The sequence below is a fragment of the Balaenoptera ricei genome, chromosome X, assembly GCF_028023285.1.
Source record: "Balaenoptera ricei isolate mBalRic1 chromosome X, mBalRic1.hap2, whole genome shotgun sequence".
Lineage (NCBI taxonomy): Eukaryota > Metazoa > Chordata > Mammalia > Artiodactyla > Balaenopteridae > Balaenoptera > Balaenoptera ricei.
In genome coordinates, this window is record NC_082660.1 from 9,587,847 (window position 1) to 9,604,933 (window position 17,087).

The 17,087-nt window shown below is 39.8% G+C and overlaps 1 non-coding gene across 1 annotated transcript; it reads right to left on the reverse strand.

The window, feature by feature from the left end:
• Positions 1-7,437: 7,437 nt before the first annotated feature.
• On the reverse strand, positions 7,438-7,540 carry LOC132358107 (U6 spliceosomal RNA). The gene has a single exon (XR_009500461.1). It is a non-coding gene; the product is annotated as a U6 spliceosomal RNA (small nuclear RNA).
• Positions 7,541-17,087: the final 9,547 nt, after the last annotated feature.

Consider the following 17,087-nt stretch of genomic DNA (forward strand, 5'->3'; position numbering starts at 1 on the left):
CTTTGTCTGCAAAAGGTCAGATAGTAAATGTTTTAGGCTTGGCAGGCCGTACGACCTCTGCCACAACTACTCAGCTTAGCCTTTGTAGAGTGAAAGCAGCCTTAGATAATACGTAAATGATGAACATGTGTATGTTTTGACAAAACTTTATTTACAAAATCAAGGGGTGGATTTGACCTGCAGACCATGATTTGCCAACTTCTGCTGTAAACTACAAAGACGAACAGCACAAAGATACAGAAGGATATGTTTGCAAACGTTTTAAGTCAGATCTGCTTTTTACTGCTTTCTGTTTCCTGGTCAGACATCGGTGGTTCTGCACCTGAGGTGATTGTGCCTCCCCAGGGATATTTGGCAATGTCTAGAGACATTTTTGTTGATCACAGCTGGGGGGTTGCTATGTATCTAGTGTATACAGGCCATGGATAATGTTAAACGTCTGACAATGCGTAGGCAGCCCCCCACAGTAAAGAATTATGTGGTCCTGAACGTCAACTGTGCCAAGTTTGAGAAACCGTCAACTAGTTGAATCAGATCCAGCTTTCAACCTATAGAATGTCCCCTCTTCTCTGTTTCTCTCAGCATGATGGTACTCCTCTCTCTTACTGCTCCCTCGATAGATCAACCCTTCCCAATAACGACGGTGGTGATGGCAGTGGCTGTGGCTGACATCTATTGAGCACCCGTTGTGGATTGGATAATTGTACATATAATATGCCACTCTTAAAATATCCTGTTTCATTAGAAAATAAATTCATAAAATAGGTATTATGATTTTGTTTCTTCATATGAAGAAATCCAAATGCCTATATCCAAAGCCTGGATCTTTCCATTCTACCTCACTGCCTCTTCCTTATTCTTATAATGAACTATACCATTGGACATAGGACTTCAAGGTTTGGACAGCCTCCATGAACACCAGCTGTGCCTAGAAAACAGTGCTAGATTTGTGTCTTCAAGTTTTATTTGTAAAGTTTCTTTTCTAACCATCATTAGCTCAGAAATAGCTTTTGTGAGAGTCTGGGATTGAAAAATTGACGTTTGCCTCCTTTTTCCACATCAGGAAATAAGGTCAGTGGTCAACCCCATGCCTTCCCTGTTGATAATAGCTTTTTGCCTTCCAGCAGTACATGCAGGCATTTTCCCTTTCCATCGCTTTACCTCCTGCTTAATTTGCCTTGGGATGGAGCTCCCGCTGACCTGAAAGGGAGCAACCCGTGGACACAGGTTGAAAAGGGAAAAAGAGCAGAAGAGCAGAGCAAATATGAACTCTGGAGGAGGCCATAAACATGAGATTAGAGCAACAGCCCAAAGGCCAAACAGGAAAAGCAGCGGGGCTTGAAGCTCATGAGCCTCACTTCCATCTCGTTGTGCTGCCTTAGTTGTGTCCATTCATCCAGCAAACATTCATTGAGTCCCATATTACATGCCTGGCAGCCTTCTAGGTCCTGGGACACAGCACTGATGAGGACAGACAAAAGCACCAACTCAAAGAGCCTATAAAGTAAAAGTAACTTTTATAGTATAAGAAAGGTAACAAGCATTATGGAGAAAAATAAACCAGCAAAGAGGATGGGGAGTGCTGGAAGGGAGACTACAGATTGCCAGTAAGGTGGTCAGAATAAGTCTGCCTGTGAAGGTGAATTTTGGCAAATTTGAAGAAGGTGAGAGAGCAAGCCATTGGGATGTCTAGGAGGAAAAGTTCCAGGAGGAGGGAACCACAGGGGTTCAGACCCTGAGGATGAACAGTATGTGGTTAATTGGAGGAGCAGTAAGGAGGCTGGAATGGAGTGAGCCAGGGAGAGAGGTCAGAGAGGTGAGTGAGGAAAAGACCAGCCAGTATACTGTCTATAGGTCATAGGAAGAATGGTGGTTGTTTTTTTTTCCATTATAGTTTATCACAGGATACTGAATATAGTTCCCTGTGCTATACAGTAGGACCTTGTTGTTTATCTACTCTGTATATAGTAGTTTGTATCTGTTAATCCCAAACTCCTTATTTTTCCCTCACCCTCCTTCCCCCTTTAGTAACCATAAGTTTGTTTTCGAAGTCTGTGAGTCTGTTTCTGTTTTGTAGATAAGTTCATTTGTATCTTTGCTTTTATTTTTAGATTCCACATGTAAGTGATATCAATCATATGATATTTGTCTTTCTCTGTCTGGCTTACTTCACTTAGTGTGATCATCTCTAGGTCCATCCATATTGCTGCAAATGGCATTATTTCATTCTTTTTACGGCTGAGTAGTATTCCATTGTATATATGTACCACATCTTCTTTATCCATTCATCTGTCCATGGACATTAGGATTGTGGCTTTTACTCTGGGCAAGATGGGGACTCATTTGGAGGGTAATGAGCAGAGGAATGATAAGAGCTTCATTCTTTGGGACTTCCCTGGCGGTCCAGTGGTTGGGACTTCGCCTTCCAATGCAGGGGGTGTGAGTTCAATCCCTGGTCAGGGAGCTAAGATCCCACATGCCTTGTGGCCATAAAACAGAGGCAATATTGTAACAAATTCAATAAAGACTTTAAAAATGGTCCACATCAAAAAGATCTTTAAGAAAAAAAAAAAAAAAGAGCTTCATTCTTTGAAAATGGATCCTTCTGGATGCTGAGTTGAGAAGGGAATGTCCGTTCCATAGGAAGAGAAGGACCTAGTTATATCAATGTCTTTCTCCTTTGAGATTCTCTCCTCCATTTTCCCCCAAGCCACAGAATAACCACCTGTATGAGAGTCTATTTGGGAGTTTGAACGGTGGTCTTCATCCAGATCTCAAGACCAGAAGAGACATTAACAACCCTCTTATCCTGTTCTCCCATTTTCCTGGTAAGCAAACAAAGGACAGTTCATTGTTATTGAATGTTTACTGGGAGCCTACAATCTCTTCAGCTTTGCAGTGGTTGCAGACAAAACCTTGACAAAAAAAGTCTACCAGATGAGCAAATCGACAATTTTGAAAGGGCATGTGTAGTATAATAGAGGTGTGCTTGGTACTCTTGAGGTACGGAGAAGAGACACCCAACTCAGCCTGGAAATCAGAGAAGGCCTCCTGGACTAGGGAACCAGAAATCAGTGTCCTACTTAAATTCTATGCTGAGGCCTCAGCCCAGCCAGCTCTCCTGCCTCATCTGGCCAGTCCTCTCCTTTCTACAACATGGTACCTTCTAGAAGGCAGTGAACTACCTTCGTTTGACCATAACTCCTAAACGCAGGGAGTTTATACTCCAGTTTCTTAGAGAAAAGGCAACACGGAGGCTGAAGTTGGTCGCATCTTTCCTGTGACAGAATTATAGGTTGACGGAAGTAGTAAAGAGACTTCAAAGATTGCACTTCTTTGGCTCTCCAAACCTTCTCAGTCGCCACCACCTCCTGGCATTTAGACTTGGTTTTCTGCGGGTGATAGGAATAGTTCTGAGAATAATTAATATACTGCTGTTTTTTCATAAAGCCTCCCAAAGACCAGGAGAGTGACAATTTAATACATGCAACAATAAATACAAATCAACTGCCCTGTTGTTGACTTTTTTGTTCCCATCTAAACACCTCAAGCAGTGTATTGGCATTAATTAATTTACTCAACACCCTTGGGTGAGACTGGTGAATATTAATATTATCCCTCATTTTACAGAAGAGAAATTGAAGCAGGGCTCTCCCCTAGGCCCAAGTTTGGGACAGCACTGTTGCCTTGCTTTTCTAGATTCCCTTTGTATTCAGTCTTCCTGCCTTTCCACGTTCACCCGGTATCCGCAGTTCCAGAGGCTCAACGCTGTGCCCACCACCATTTCCCAGACTTGCCAGCCAATGAGCTGCCCATTTTGACCTTACCTGTGGCTGAACCCAGCTCATCTGTTAAACTAACTTCATAGCCAGGGGTGGGGCTGGGCGTGCTAAGTGTCTGGCCCCTGGGTCAGATTGAACTCTGCTCCTAGCGCTTATCCCCTTGTGAGTGTGGGTAGGTTACCTAGCAATTCTGTGTCTATTTTCCCACTTATAGCACAGGCATGACCAGAGTGCTTACCTTCTAGGTTTGTTGCATAGATCAGCTGAAAGAATATACAGGAAAATGATTCTGGGGCCAGGCTGTCTGGGTTCAAATCCCAGTTCACCAGTTTGTTGCTGTGAAACATTCTCTATGCTTCGGTCTCAATTAGTGTTACCTATAGTTATAATTATTGGAAAAAGATGATGAGTTTAAAAAGACATGCCATGTCTGTCAGGTTTTACTCAACCTCAGAGTCTCAGAACTGGAAGCAAACTCCAACATCATCTTGTCCAGGGATGGGCAAACTACAACTCGTGGGCTGAATCTGGCCCACTGCCTGTATTTCCTCAGCCCACAAGCTAAAAATGTTGGAAAAAAATCAAAAGAAGAATATTTCATGACATGTGAAGATTATATGAAATTCAAATTTCAGGGTCCATAAGTGCAGTTTTATTGGAAGACAGCCACATTCATTTATTTACATGTTATCTGTGACCCTCTTCTTTATGCAGTGGCAGAGTTAAGTAGTTGCCACAGAGACTGTGTAGACCGAAAAGCCTACAATGTTTACTCTGTGGCCCTTTACAGAAAATGCTGACCCCGATCTAGTTCAACACAAGGTCATCAGCTTGAATACTTTTTGTGTTGGCAAGCTCACTGCAGTACTGTATTAAGTCACCTCCTCTGTTGTCTGAGGAAGTTATCCACACAGAAAGTCTTCTTCTTGTAATCTTTCCCTATTGATCCTAATTCTTCCCTCTGGTTGATTCTTCATCCACATAACTACACTTCAGTCACACCCTATCAATTCTCTCTCGTCTAGATTATCTATCCCTACACCTCTCAACTATGCCTTACTGTTTCCCGACCCCTCACCATTCCAGGTTACCTTCCTGTGGAAGGACATGTAGGCTAGGCCTGCCCTTACCTGCTCTCATGAGCCCTGCCCTCTCCCTCTGTAATACTCACTGTGCTCATAATGACTGAATCAAGGCCTGCCTTCCTGGTAGCCTACAAGCTTCACAAGGACAAGGACCTTGTTTTCTTGTGTTTTCCTATATTCCCTGTCCCAAGCGTGGTGTCTGATGCTGCTGCCTCAGTTATTTGTTGGCGGTTGTTGAATGACTGCTCTGTAATATACCTCTTAAAATGTTACCTTCAGTATTGTATGCGGTACTCCAAAGGTCAACTGGATTCTACACTTCTGTTACTGCTGGCCATTACCATAATATTCTTTTTATAAATAAATCATATATCCCATTCACATGGAAATTGTTGGCATGTAAAACCCAACAACATCTATTTTACTGAGTTACAGTTGATTTACAATATTATGTAAGTTTCAGGTGTACAACATAGTGATTCACAATTTTTAAAGGTTATACTCCATTTATAGTTATTATAAAATATTGGCTCTATTCCCTGTGCTGTACAATAATATATCCTTGTAACTTATTTATTTTATACATAGCAGTTTGTATCTCTCTCTCTCTCTCTTTTTTTTTTTTTTGGCCACATGCGGGAAGGCTGTACAATATATCCTTGTAACTTATTTTTTTAATATACATAGTAGCTTGTATCTCTCTCTCTCTCTTTTTTTTTTTTCTTTTGGCCACGCTGCACGGGTTACAGGATCTTAGTTCCCTCACCAGGGATTGAACCTGGGCCCACGACAGGGAAAGTGCCAAGTCCTAACCACTGGACGGACTGCCAGAGAATTCCCAGTAGTTTGTATTTCTTAATCCCCTACCCCTATCTTGCCCCTCCCCTCTTCCCTCTCTCCACTGGTAACCGCTAGTTTGTTCTCTATATTTGTAAGTCTGTTTCTTTTTTGTTACATTCACTAGTTTGTTTTGTTTTTTAGATTCCACATATAAGTGATATCAGACAGTATTTGTCTTTCTCTTTCTGACTTATTTCACTTAGTATAATACCATCCAAGTCCATCTGTGTCATTGCATATGGCAAAATTTCATTCATTTTTGTGGCATAGTAATATTCCATTGTGTATATATATCTCCACATCTTCTTTATTCATTCATGTGTTGATGCATGCTTAGGTTGCTTCCATATCTTGGCTATTGTAAATAATGCTGCTTTGAACATTGGGGTCCATGTATCTTTTCAAATTAATGTTTTCATTTTCTTTGGATATATATTCAGCAGTGGAATTGCTGAATCATGTGGTAGTTCTATTTTCAGTTTTTTGAGGAACCTCCATACTGTTTTCCACAGTGGCTGCACCAATTTACATCCCACCAACTTCTTTTAAATGAGTGATTATGAAGCTGGGTCTCCTTCATTCTGTTCATGTGAAATGGATTTATTGAACTTTTACAATATATCTATTCTTATTTAATTTGATTTTGTTTGTTTCAGCACTTTGTTCCAGCTTACTGAGATACTTTTTAATCTTCACTCTATTACATAATATTCTGCCCCTCCTATCCTTGAGTAACTAACAAATTGAATGAGGAGTCAATGTCTTCAGTGATGTTGGTAACAATGCGGTTCTGTGGCAAGCCACTGGAATCTCCCCTCCATCTTGATCAAAATCCATTAATCAAACACTTTGTGTAGTGTACATTTGACAGAACTATTAGAATCAAAGCCTAGGCCAAAAGAAGCTAAGGGAGTTGGGGACAGAACAGAAAGGGGAACTCTTTGAGGTGTGAAGACTTCAAATGCTTCTGAATCATCCAGAGAGTAGCTATCACCTAATCTACTAAAATGAAGGATTGCCTTCTAATTGATATGCACATATATGAATGAGTAAATTGATCTGTGATTCCATTATATGTCATAGCAGCAGTGGAATCATAACCTGTAAAACTTGATATCATCTCTCTCTCTCTCTCAGTCTCATTAATTTTGAGGATGCAGAGAATGTTGGAATGGAAGGGATCATAGAGGTATGGACAAATCTCTTATTGTTCAGACCTGCATTTTCAGGTCTGATAAAAAGAAGAAGAGTGAAAGCTTACCAACCAAGTTTCTAGCCTGGTAGGTGAACCTCAATTTCCATTCATGAAACGTTTCATCTAGAACTATGCAATGTATATTTTTGACAGCTTTAATGAGATATAAATTATATATATACCATACAGTTGACCCATTTAAAGTGTACAATTCAATGGTTTTTAGTTTATTTACAGAATTGTGCAACCGTCACCATGCCCTAATTTTAGAACATTTTCATCACCCCCAGAAGAAACTCAATACTTACTAGCAGTTACTCCCCAAACCCAACACTCACATACACCCCCGGCCCTAGCTAATCTACTTTCTATCTCTATCATTTGCCTGTTCTGGACATTTTATAAAATGGAATAATGCAGTATGTGGTCTTTTTTTAACTAAATACATTTGACGTGTAACATTGTGTAAATTTAAGATGTACAATGTGTTATCTTGATACATGCATAAATTACAATAGTATTGCCATTGTCCTGAAAAAATATGGAATGCTTCATGAATTTGCATGTCATCCTTGCGCAGGGGCCATGCTAATCTTCTCTGTATTGTTTCAAATTTTATTAATAGTATGTGTGCTGCTGAAGTGAGCACAGTATGTGGTCTTTTGTGTCTGGCTTCTTTCATATAGCATAATGTTTTCAAGGTTTATCCACACTGTAGCATGTATCAATACTTCTTTTTATTGCTGAGTAGTATTCCATTGTATGAAAAAAATACCACAGTGTGTTTATCCGTTCACCAGTTAATGAACATTTCAGTTGTGTTCACTTTTTGGTTATTATGAATAATGCTGTTATTGGGCTACAAGTCTTTGTGTGAGCATACGTTTTCATTCTTCTTGGGTAGATACCTAAGAGTAGAATTGCTGGGTCTTATGATAAATTATGTTAAACTTTAAAGAAATTGCCAACCTATTTTCCAAGGTAGCTGCACCATTTTACCATCTCACCAGCGATGTATGACAGTTCCAATTTCTCTACATCTTGTCCAGCATTTGTTATTGTCTAGACCAAGGTACTATTTTCATTGACACTAGAATGACATTTATTTGAGGACTGATTACTTTTTTTTTAAACATCTTTATTGGAGTATAATTGCTTTACAATGTTGTGTTAGTTTCTGCTCTATAACAAAGTGAATCAGCTATACGTATACATATATCCCCATATCCCCTCCCTCTTGCGTCTCCCTCCCACCCTCCCTATCCCACCTCTTTAGGTGGTCACAAAGCACGGAGCTGATCTCCCTGTGCTATGCGGCTGCTTCCCACTAGCTATCTATTTTACATTTGGTAGTGTATATATATCAATGCCACTCGAGGACTGATTACTTTTTATTACATATTTCAGATAATTGAATTTCAGTTAGGGAAGGCTGGAGGTGATAAAAATTTGAAAGATCGTTATTGGAAATTCCAAGATCACTTAAAATGTGTTAAAAACAGAATGAAAAAGAAAAAATATCAGGGAAAAAAATGTTGATTCATAGGGCAGTAATGCTGATGTCAAACCTGTTACAGTGAATGACAAATGATATTTGGTACTATAAAAAACATGTCAAGAAAGCATGTTAGTGCATTTGAGTTAGTGCATATGAGTTTGTGATGAGTTTGAAGCTACAAAATAATGGCTACGCTTCAATAAAAAGGTGAGGCTATGAGTGCGCTCATGGTCCTTAAAGTAGAAGAAAGGTGCTCTGACTAGATCTCACGTGGACTTATCCTCTCCTGTTTTTTTTTTTTTCCTTGACTGAATGTTAAGATAAAGCCAGCATCAGATGGTTTATGTTTTAACCCAGTACTTTTCAGTGAGGGTGACTTTGCCCCCTAAGGGAACAGTTGGCAATGTCTGGAGACATTTTTTATTGTCACAACTGGGGGAAGGATGTTACTGACATCTAGTGGGTAGAGGCCAGGGCTGTTACTGTACATCCTACAATGCACAGGCAGCTGCCTCAACAAACATTTATCCAGTTCAAAGGACCAATGGTGCTGAAGTGGAGAATCTCTGCTTTAACCAGTGCTCCTGAAGGTGGAATAATTATAATCACTTGAAATGTTTGTTTCCCCTTATTTTGCTTCCTACGAGCAGATGCCACATTATTGCCTGACTCCACGCATGGGGTCCTAAATCTTGGGGTGGTGGGGGTGATGGCTGGGCTATATATTTGTGATAAAGATCTCCAGTTGCTTCTGCTCTTCTCTCTTTCTCCATTCCTTCTCTTTGCGACCCAATTGAAAACTGACTCTAAGTACTTTGTAAATGCCTGTGGCCCATCTTTATTTTTTTTTAAGATTTTTTTTGATGTGGACCATTTTTAAAGTCTTTATTGAATTTGTTACAATATTGCTTCTGTTTTATGTTTTGGTTTTTTGGCCCCGAGGCATGTGGGATCTTAGCTCCCCGACCAGGGATCGAACCTGTACCCCCTGCAGTGGAAGGCGAAGTCCCAGCCACTGGACCGCCAGGGAAGTCCCGTTGTGGCCCATCTTTAAAGGAAATGAATGTTTAGCATAAGTAATTGGAAGAATGGATATTTTCTTATTCCCATTTCTTGTTCTGTAAAGAATCAGTCATTCAGTTCCTTTCTCTGTGACAGTGCATTGGATGTTTGGGGCAGATCTCTGGGTTATCAAAGCCCAAGCAGGAAAATGTTTACTAGTGTTTTCCAGAAAATTCACGTTAAAATTATTTTTTGACATTCATGTAGTAATTCTTCACTTGATTTTACCAAGACCAGCTTCTCACTGAAATAATAGCAGCGAACCCTTTTGAGACTGTACATTTTATAATGAGCCTGAGGACTGGAATCTTGATATGTCCTACTTGAGTTATTTGGGCATGGTTTGTGTTATGGAGCAACTGTGTGTTCAGTTGAGCAGAATTTCTCCTCTGAACTATAAATCCTGCTTTTAAGTGACTGCAAAGGTACCATGCCAAACACGATTAAGCATGGAGGAAAGAACAGGGGCTCTGGGGCAGATGGTCCTAGATTCAGATCCCAGACCTGCCACTTAGGAGCTGAGTGACCCAGGACAAGTTGCTTGAGCACGTTGAGCAACAGTTTTTCTATTTGTGATTTGGGAATACTAGCTAGCTGAGACGCAGACTGACTAGTGCCCACTAGCCAAATCTGGCTTGCTTTTGTAAATAAAGCTTTATTGGGACGCAGCCATGCCCATTCATTTGCATATCATCTACAGTTGCTTTTGAGCTACCGAGGCAGAGTTGAGTAGTCTCCACAGGCTGTAGGTCTGCAAAACCTAAAATATTGACTGTTTGGCCCTTTACAGAAAAAGTTTGTCAACCACAACTCTCAAAGATTTGATGGACTTAAATAGAGTTACTATATGTAAATCTTATCTCATATAGAATCTTGGAAAATATTATTCCTTTCTAGACCAAATTCCTTTTGGACCAAATAAATTGTTCCTTTCTAGACCAAATAAATTGTTTTTAACAACAATAATACTAAAGCTAGGATTCATTCAACATCTAATGAGTATGTCCCTACATATAAGAAGATATTTAATTCTTACAACAGTCTAGGTAGGTATAATTCTCATTTTGTATATGAAAAAGTGGAGTTTCGGAGGGATTGAGTAACTTCCTCCAGGTCATAGAGCTAACTAGGAGAATTGGTGATAAAAATATAAATATCACAGCTGCTTTGGTTTTTCTCTTTCCTATTTAAACAACCTGTAAGACTTTTTTCAGGACAGTTTTTGAAGCATCTAAGAAAGTAGCTGACTGTTTAGGCAGGTGAATAAACCTCAAAGGCCAGAGTGTAAATTTATTTTTAATGTTTGCTCTCAGTTGTTCTCTAAACACTTATATTTGTATTAATTTGTTGCTGTCTTCGTTGTTCTCCATACTTGATCATCCCTCATTTCTCCTCTTTAATCTTGTGTTTCCTTCCTTCCACTTTGAAGCTCCCCTTCTTCTTTCTTAATTGAGAGCATTTTGTGAGGGAGGGTAATGAGTATCCCCTGCATCTGTGAAGCCATAAAGCAGGTGGTTGAAAGGAGCAGCTGAGTATTACCATGCAACTCTGCTGCAGCTAATTGTCGCCAGTGCTGTTGATTCCAAGGCATTCTACATATTCATGAAACACTGCCATCCCTAAAGACACGCTACTGGCTTTATGGCTTCTTATTTTAGGACATATCTCCCAGCACTGAGGAGTATCTTTAAGGATAGAAAGCCAACTTCATGGTCACTCCTTAGGAAGGGTTGCGGGCGGGAAGGGCATTCAGCATCAGGTGTGTTCCTTTTTTGTTTGTTCATTGGCATCTGTTTGTATATTTCCATGTATGGTCATTGGCAGCTGGGAGTGTGTTTTCGTGTGTGGTCATCCAGCATCTGGATTGCTTCTGTAGATGGTCATCCAGCATCTGGGGGTGTGTTTCTTTTTAATCTTTTTTTTTCTTTCCATTTTTGGCCGTGCTGCATGGCATGTGGGATCTTAGTTCCCCGACCAGGGATCGAACCCACGCCCCCTGCATTGGAAGCGCCAGGGAAGTTCCCTGGTGGTGTGTTTCTATAGATAGTCATCTGGGGGTGTGCCTCCACAGACACAGAGGGGGAGCCCTATCAAGCTTTTTAGCACACAGTCATCATGGAAAGTATTTCCTCCTCTACTGAACTTCAGTGAACCTCCTTTTCCTTTTCTATCTATTGGTCCTAGTTTCTTCTCTCTGAAACTATCCGGAATAAAGTCTCATCTCTCCTCTACATGGTTGCTCTTCAGAGTATTTGATGAGTCATCTCATCCTTCAAAGCCTTCATTTTTTCCATGATAAAAATTGCATAGCCCTTCAAATGTTTCTCCTAAGGTGAGGTTCTAACTCTTTATGACCTGGGGGTTGCTTATATTGATCTGTTCTAGTGCGTCAGGGTTTTTCTTTTCCAAGTGTAACTTATTTTCTGATTTCAAAGGTAATAAATATTAATTATAAAAATCTTGGACAACATATATCACCAAAAGAAAGAAAGGAAAGGAAGAAAAGAGGGAAAGAAGGGAGAAAGGGGAAAATCACCCCATTATTCCACTACCCAGATAAATACTTTAGAAACTGTACTCCTTAATTTTCCAGTCTGTGTGTGTGTGTGAGGGAACAATGTGGGTTTACTATAGTGTTCAGAAGTGTTGTTCTTAATGACTGCATTTCACTCTGTTGTATGGATACACGGGAACTGATCTGGGTCTTTTCTGAAGTCTGACTGACAGAGGCCATCCCCATGTCAAGCTGAACTGACCGCGGCAGAGCCGCCATGGGGCCGGCCCCTGTCTTGTCCTGTGTCTTTACTTCTCTTCTGAAACATGTAAATGTGGGTCTTGAAATTAACTTACTTTTCTTAGTTCTCAACTTAAGGTTTTCCTTAGCATCCGAGCACGTTTAACCTATCAATCTGTAGAGGAGAGGTCTGTTTGCAAATGAGATTGGCTGATATATATAATGATAACAGAATCTGTGTTTCGGGGCTGTCACGCGGACTAAATTAGTTAATATGTGAGGCACTCAATAAAGGTTCATGTTTATTTATTTATTTCTACAAATAAGGCAACTTAGGAGTTTCATGACTTGTCCAAACCATCACAGGTCGGGAGGGGCCCACTTGTAATAAGTGTTCCATAATGGGCAGGCCATGCTTGAGAATTTCCTTCACGCTGACTCACTCTGGGCTCAGCAAACTGTCTGTAAAGGGCCAAATAGTAAATATGTTAGGCTTTGTGGGCCTTGAGGTCTCTGGTGCTCCTCCTCACCTTGTCCGTGGTGATGCCAAAGCAGCCATAAACAGCACACAAAGGGCTGTGGCTGGGTTATAGCAAAACTGTATTTACAGAATCGGGACAGCCAGACTATAGCTTGCAGGCCCCTGCCTCTCCCATCCATTAGATAAAACAAGAAGATACTATACTTAAGTATCTTCTGGGTCTTAATGCATAAGTAAACATAAATATATTAGAAAATTTATAAATTATCCACAAACCAAAAAAAAATGTTGAAAAGTAAGAATCATCTATATTCTACTACCCAGAGATAACTAGAGTTTTACATTTTGGTGAATATTTGATAAATACTCTTCCAGTAGAAAAATGTTCTTAATCTCTTCCCTTTGTAGGTCTCTCGGAGCTTGGTTTATTTGTGATTTCCTTCTTAACACTAAGGCTTAATTATGGTTATTAGTGGGCGGGACTACTGTCTGGGTCTAGTACCCATGGCACTGAAGGCCAGGGGAGATGTGGTGACATAATATATTATAGGTTTACTCTTTTCAGAGTTGTCTTCTCTCTTCGTTGAATAGCAAACTTTCTTATGTGATTGTCATGCTAGGTGCTCCCAAACTATTCAGTATCTGTGGGGCTTGGACTTGTTTCATTATGTGACACATTTGCTAAAACCTTTTAGCCCATATCCCTTAAGTTTTTTATATGCATACATAAATAGTCAGATTTCTTAATGATTTTAAAAGCTAATGCAGAGGCACACACATACGCTTATCTTTGTGACTGTCAGACATATCTCTGAGAATTATTAACTATTGAGCACTTACTATATATTAGACACCATGCTAAATACTTTACATGTGTCATTTCATTGAATCCTTCCCAAACCTTAGAATATAGACATACTGTTCTCATTTTACAGACAAGTAAATTAAGGCTTCTAGAGGTTGAATTACTTGTCCAAGACAACAGAGACCAGGGATTTGAACTCGAGTCTGTGGACTCCTTTTTAAGCCTGCATATGTGATATAGCTTTGTCTGGTGCTAATTATCCCCCTTCATTTTTGTTTCAGATGGCGGCCTTTTTTAGCGTAGGGGAAGTTAAAATCCCAGTTGCGAATTACCTTTATCACTTGACAAGCAGAGGCACTTAAGACAGTGTCAATTATTTGCATCAGTTGTCATACGCTGGCGAAGCCCCTCCTCACTCTGGTGATTCCTTCCATCATGTTCGCCATTCGGTTTTGCACGGGAGAAAAGCTGTCTCTCTCCTCTGGAGGATGCTGAGCTTTTGTCTCTGCTTTTGTTGATTGAAACATCACAGCCCTTCTTTGTTTGGTACTTGCTACTCCAGTTATGGTGTTGGCACAGACCATACCTGCAGCATCATGTTACTCTCCTGTGCTAAAAATAACCGAGACCCTGGCTGAGACTTCATATTTAATTCATGCTTCTGATTTATTAATCTCTCCATTAAGCTAGAAAATGACATTTTTGCTGGCTGCATTCCAATCTACATTATATTAGACTTTGAGAATTTGCATTAACTTGAATACCCTCCGTGTGTGTGTGTGTGTGTGTGTGTGTGTGTGTGTGTGTGTATTGTGTATTTATTTGTGGTTTTAGTAACAACAGAGTCAGCTCTGTGTATAACTCCCCTAATCTTTCACTTAACCCCTGACTTCAGACTCATAACACAAAAGTAATATCTAAAAGAAGCAAATATCAGATGCTTGATGATAGTAAATATACAGAACCAGAAAGAAAAAGAAGAGTTTTGCCTTTTTTATATAGCCTTAAAGTTAAATTTGTATTCAGCAAGTGATGAAGGGCAACACTTTGAAGCCAGTTCATTCATTCAGTGTGTATTTAGTGAGCTCCTCCTGAGCGCTAGGAGCACGTGGGATGCGGTACCCTGATCAGAGTACTACTGATAGTAGATCAACTTTCATGCTACCCCCTAAGTCTTTAAAGTAAATCAAAATCCTTTCCCACTCCCATATGCACGCCAGAGTTGGTTCCTTTCACCCGAGATTTTAAGACATCTTGGAAAGTGTGAACATATTTTAAGTGTTTTCTAAGACACTTCTCTGAGAGCTACACCCTGAGGGGTTGCTTCACCTTCTTGGATTCCACCCCCACCACTTGGCCTTGGGCACAGCGAGGCTCTTCAGAGCAGGAAGGGAGGACATGATTATAACAGGTCAATAAATGAAGGAGGAGACCCACTAATCAGAGTCCTGATGATCTGCCATCAGATTCTACCAACCAACCATCAACTCTTTGGCATTCTTACACCCTGACATTTCAAGCCCCCTTTGAATGGTGACCATGTCCTTAGAGGATCAACCCCACCTTGGGTTGAAAACAATGCCACTTAGACATTGCATTTTGCAATTGTTTTACCTGTTATTAACATAATGATTGTCCTTCTTACTGCTGAGTTGCCAAATTCATTTATTAATATAGAATTTTTTAGGAGTGGGGTGGGAGAGGACACTTTGGTTTATATTTCCATTTTATGGCTGAAGAAACACAGTCATTAGAATTAAGGGGTTTCTCAAGGTGGCCTCAATGTTTTGTGATGAAAATAAAATTTAAATTCTGGACTCTTGACTTCAAGTTCGCCACCTACTTCACTATACCTTTGCTGCCTTTAACCCACGTTTATCAATTTATTGTTTTATCTCAAATATAATGTTTCTTAGGAAATGTCTTTTTTTAAATTAATTTTTATTGGAATATAGTTGATTTGCAATATTGTGTTAGTTTCTGCTGTACAGCAAAGTGAATCAGTTATACATATACATATATCTACTCTTTTAGGTTCTTTTCCCATGTAGGTCATTATAGAGTATTGAGTAGAGTTCCCTGTGCTATACAGTAGTTCTTATTAGCTATCTATTTTGTATATATTAGTGTGTGTATGTCAATCTCAATCTCCCAATTTATCCCTCCTCCCCTTTCCCCCTTGGTAACCATAAGTTTGTTTTCTACATCTGTAACTCTATTTCTGTTTTGTAAATAAGATCATTTGTACAATTTTTTTAGATTCCACATATAAGCTATATCATACGATATTTGTCTTTCTCTGTCTGACTTACTTCACTCGGTATGATAATCTCTAGGTCCATCCATGTTGCTGCAGATGGCATTATTTCATTCTTTTTTATGGCTGAGTAGTATTCCATTGTATATATATACCACATCTTCTTTATCCATTCACCTGTTGATGGACATTTAGGTTGCTTCCATGTCTTGGCTATTGTATAAATAGTGCTACAGTGAACATTGGGGTGCATGTGTATCCAGAGAAAACCCCTAGCTATAACTGGTTCAAGAAAAGGGTGTGGCCTGTACCAAGCCAGTCAGATTCCTGCCCCTGGGCTTTTCTGGAGTTGAGGCAGGGTGCTCTTGCTTTTCTTCTGAGGTTGCTAGTTTTAAGCAGGGCTGCCACACAGTGTAGCTCAAGGGATCCTCATTCCTTAAGGATAAGGAGAGCCTTGAACTACCAGTGGTCTTCTTTTCTATGATGTGAGGAGGAACTGCCTGAAAGTGAGACAGCACAGAGGAAAGCATTGCTTAGAACTTATTGTAATAGACAGGTTCTCAACATGAGCTGAATCATTGGATTAAAATGGGCTGGAAGTTAGTTATACTACTGCAACTTCTTAGTTACATGAGTGTCTTATTTTCCTATTGCTGCTGTAACAAATTATCCGGAACGTAGTGGCTTCAAACAACACATATTTATTAACTTGTAATTTGCAAGTCAGAAGTCTAAAATGTCTCTGCCTTTTCCACCTTCTAGGGCCTGCCTGCCTTCCTTGGTTCATGGTTCCTCATCACTCTGACCTCTGCTTCTGCCATCACATCTTTCTCTGACTCTGACTCTCCTCCCTCTTTTCCCTTATAAGGCCCCTTGTGATTACCTTGGACCCACTTAGATTATCAAGTAATCTAAGATAATCATCCCATCTCAAAATCCTTAACATACTCACATCAGCAAAAGTCCCCTTTGCCTGGTAAGGAGGCATATTTTCAGATTCTGCGGATTAGGTCATAGACATCTTTGGGGACCTACCACAATGAGCAAATTCATTCCTTTTTGGTTTAGGCTGGTCTGAGTTGGAATACTGTTATTTGCAACCAAGAGTCTTGAAAAATACTGTATTAAAGAAAATGTTACAGGAGCAATTTAAGAACCTTTTATATAGATATTTGGAATTATAAAGCGTTTTTGGAAATCTGAAAAAATTGTACAGAGAACATTAAATTATACACAAAACTTTAAATGACTCCAATATTTTCCTGTCCTTTAATCTCTTTGTACCTTTTTAAAACTTTTTTTTTCACTTTTGTTATGCTACCAACTGGGAATTCTCTTTCACATACTC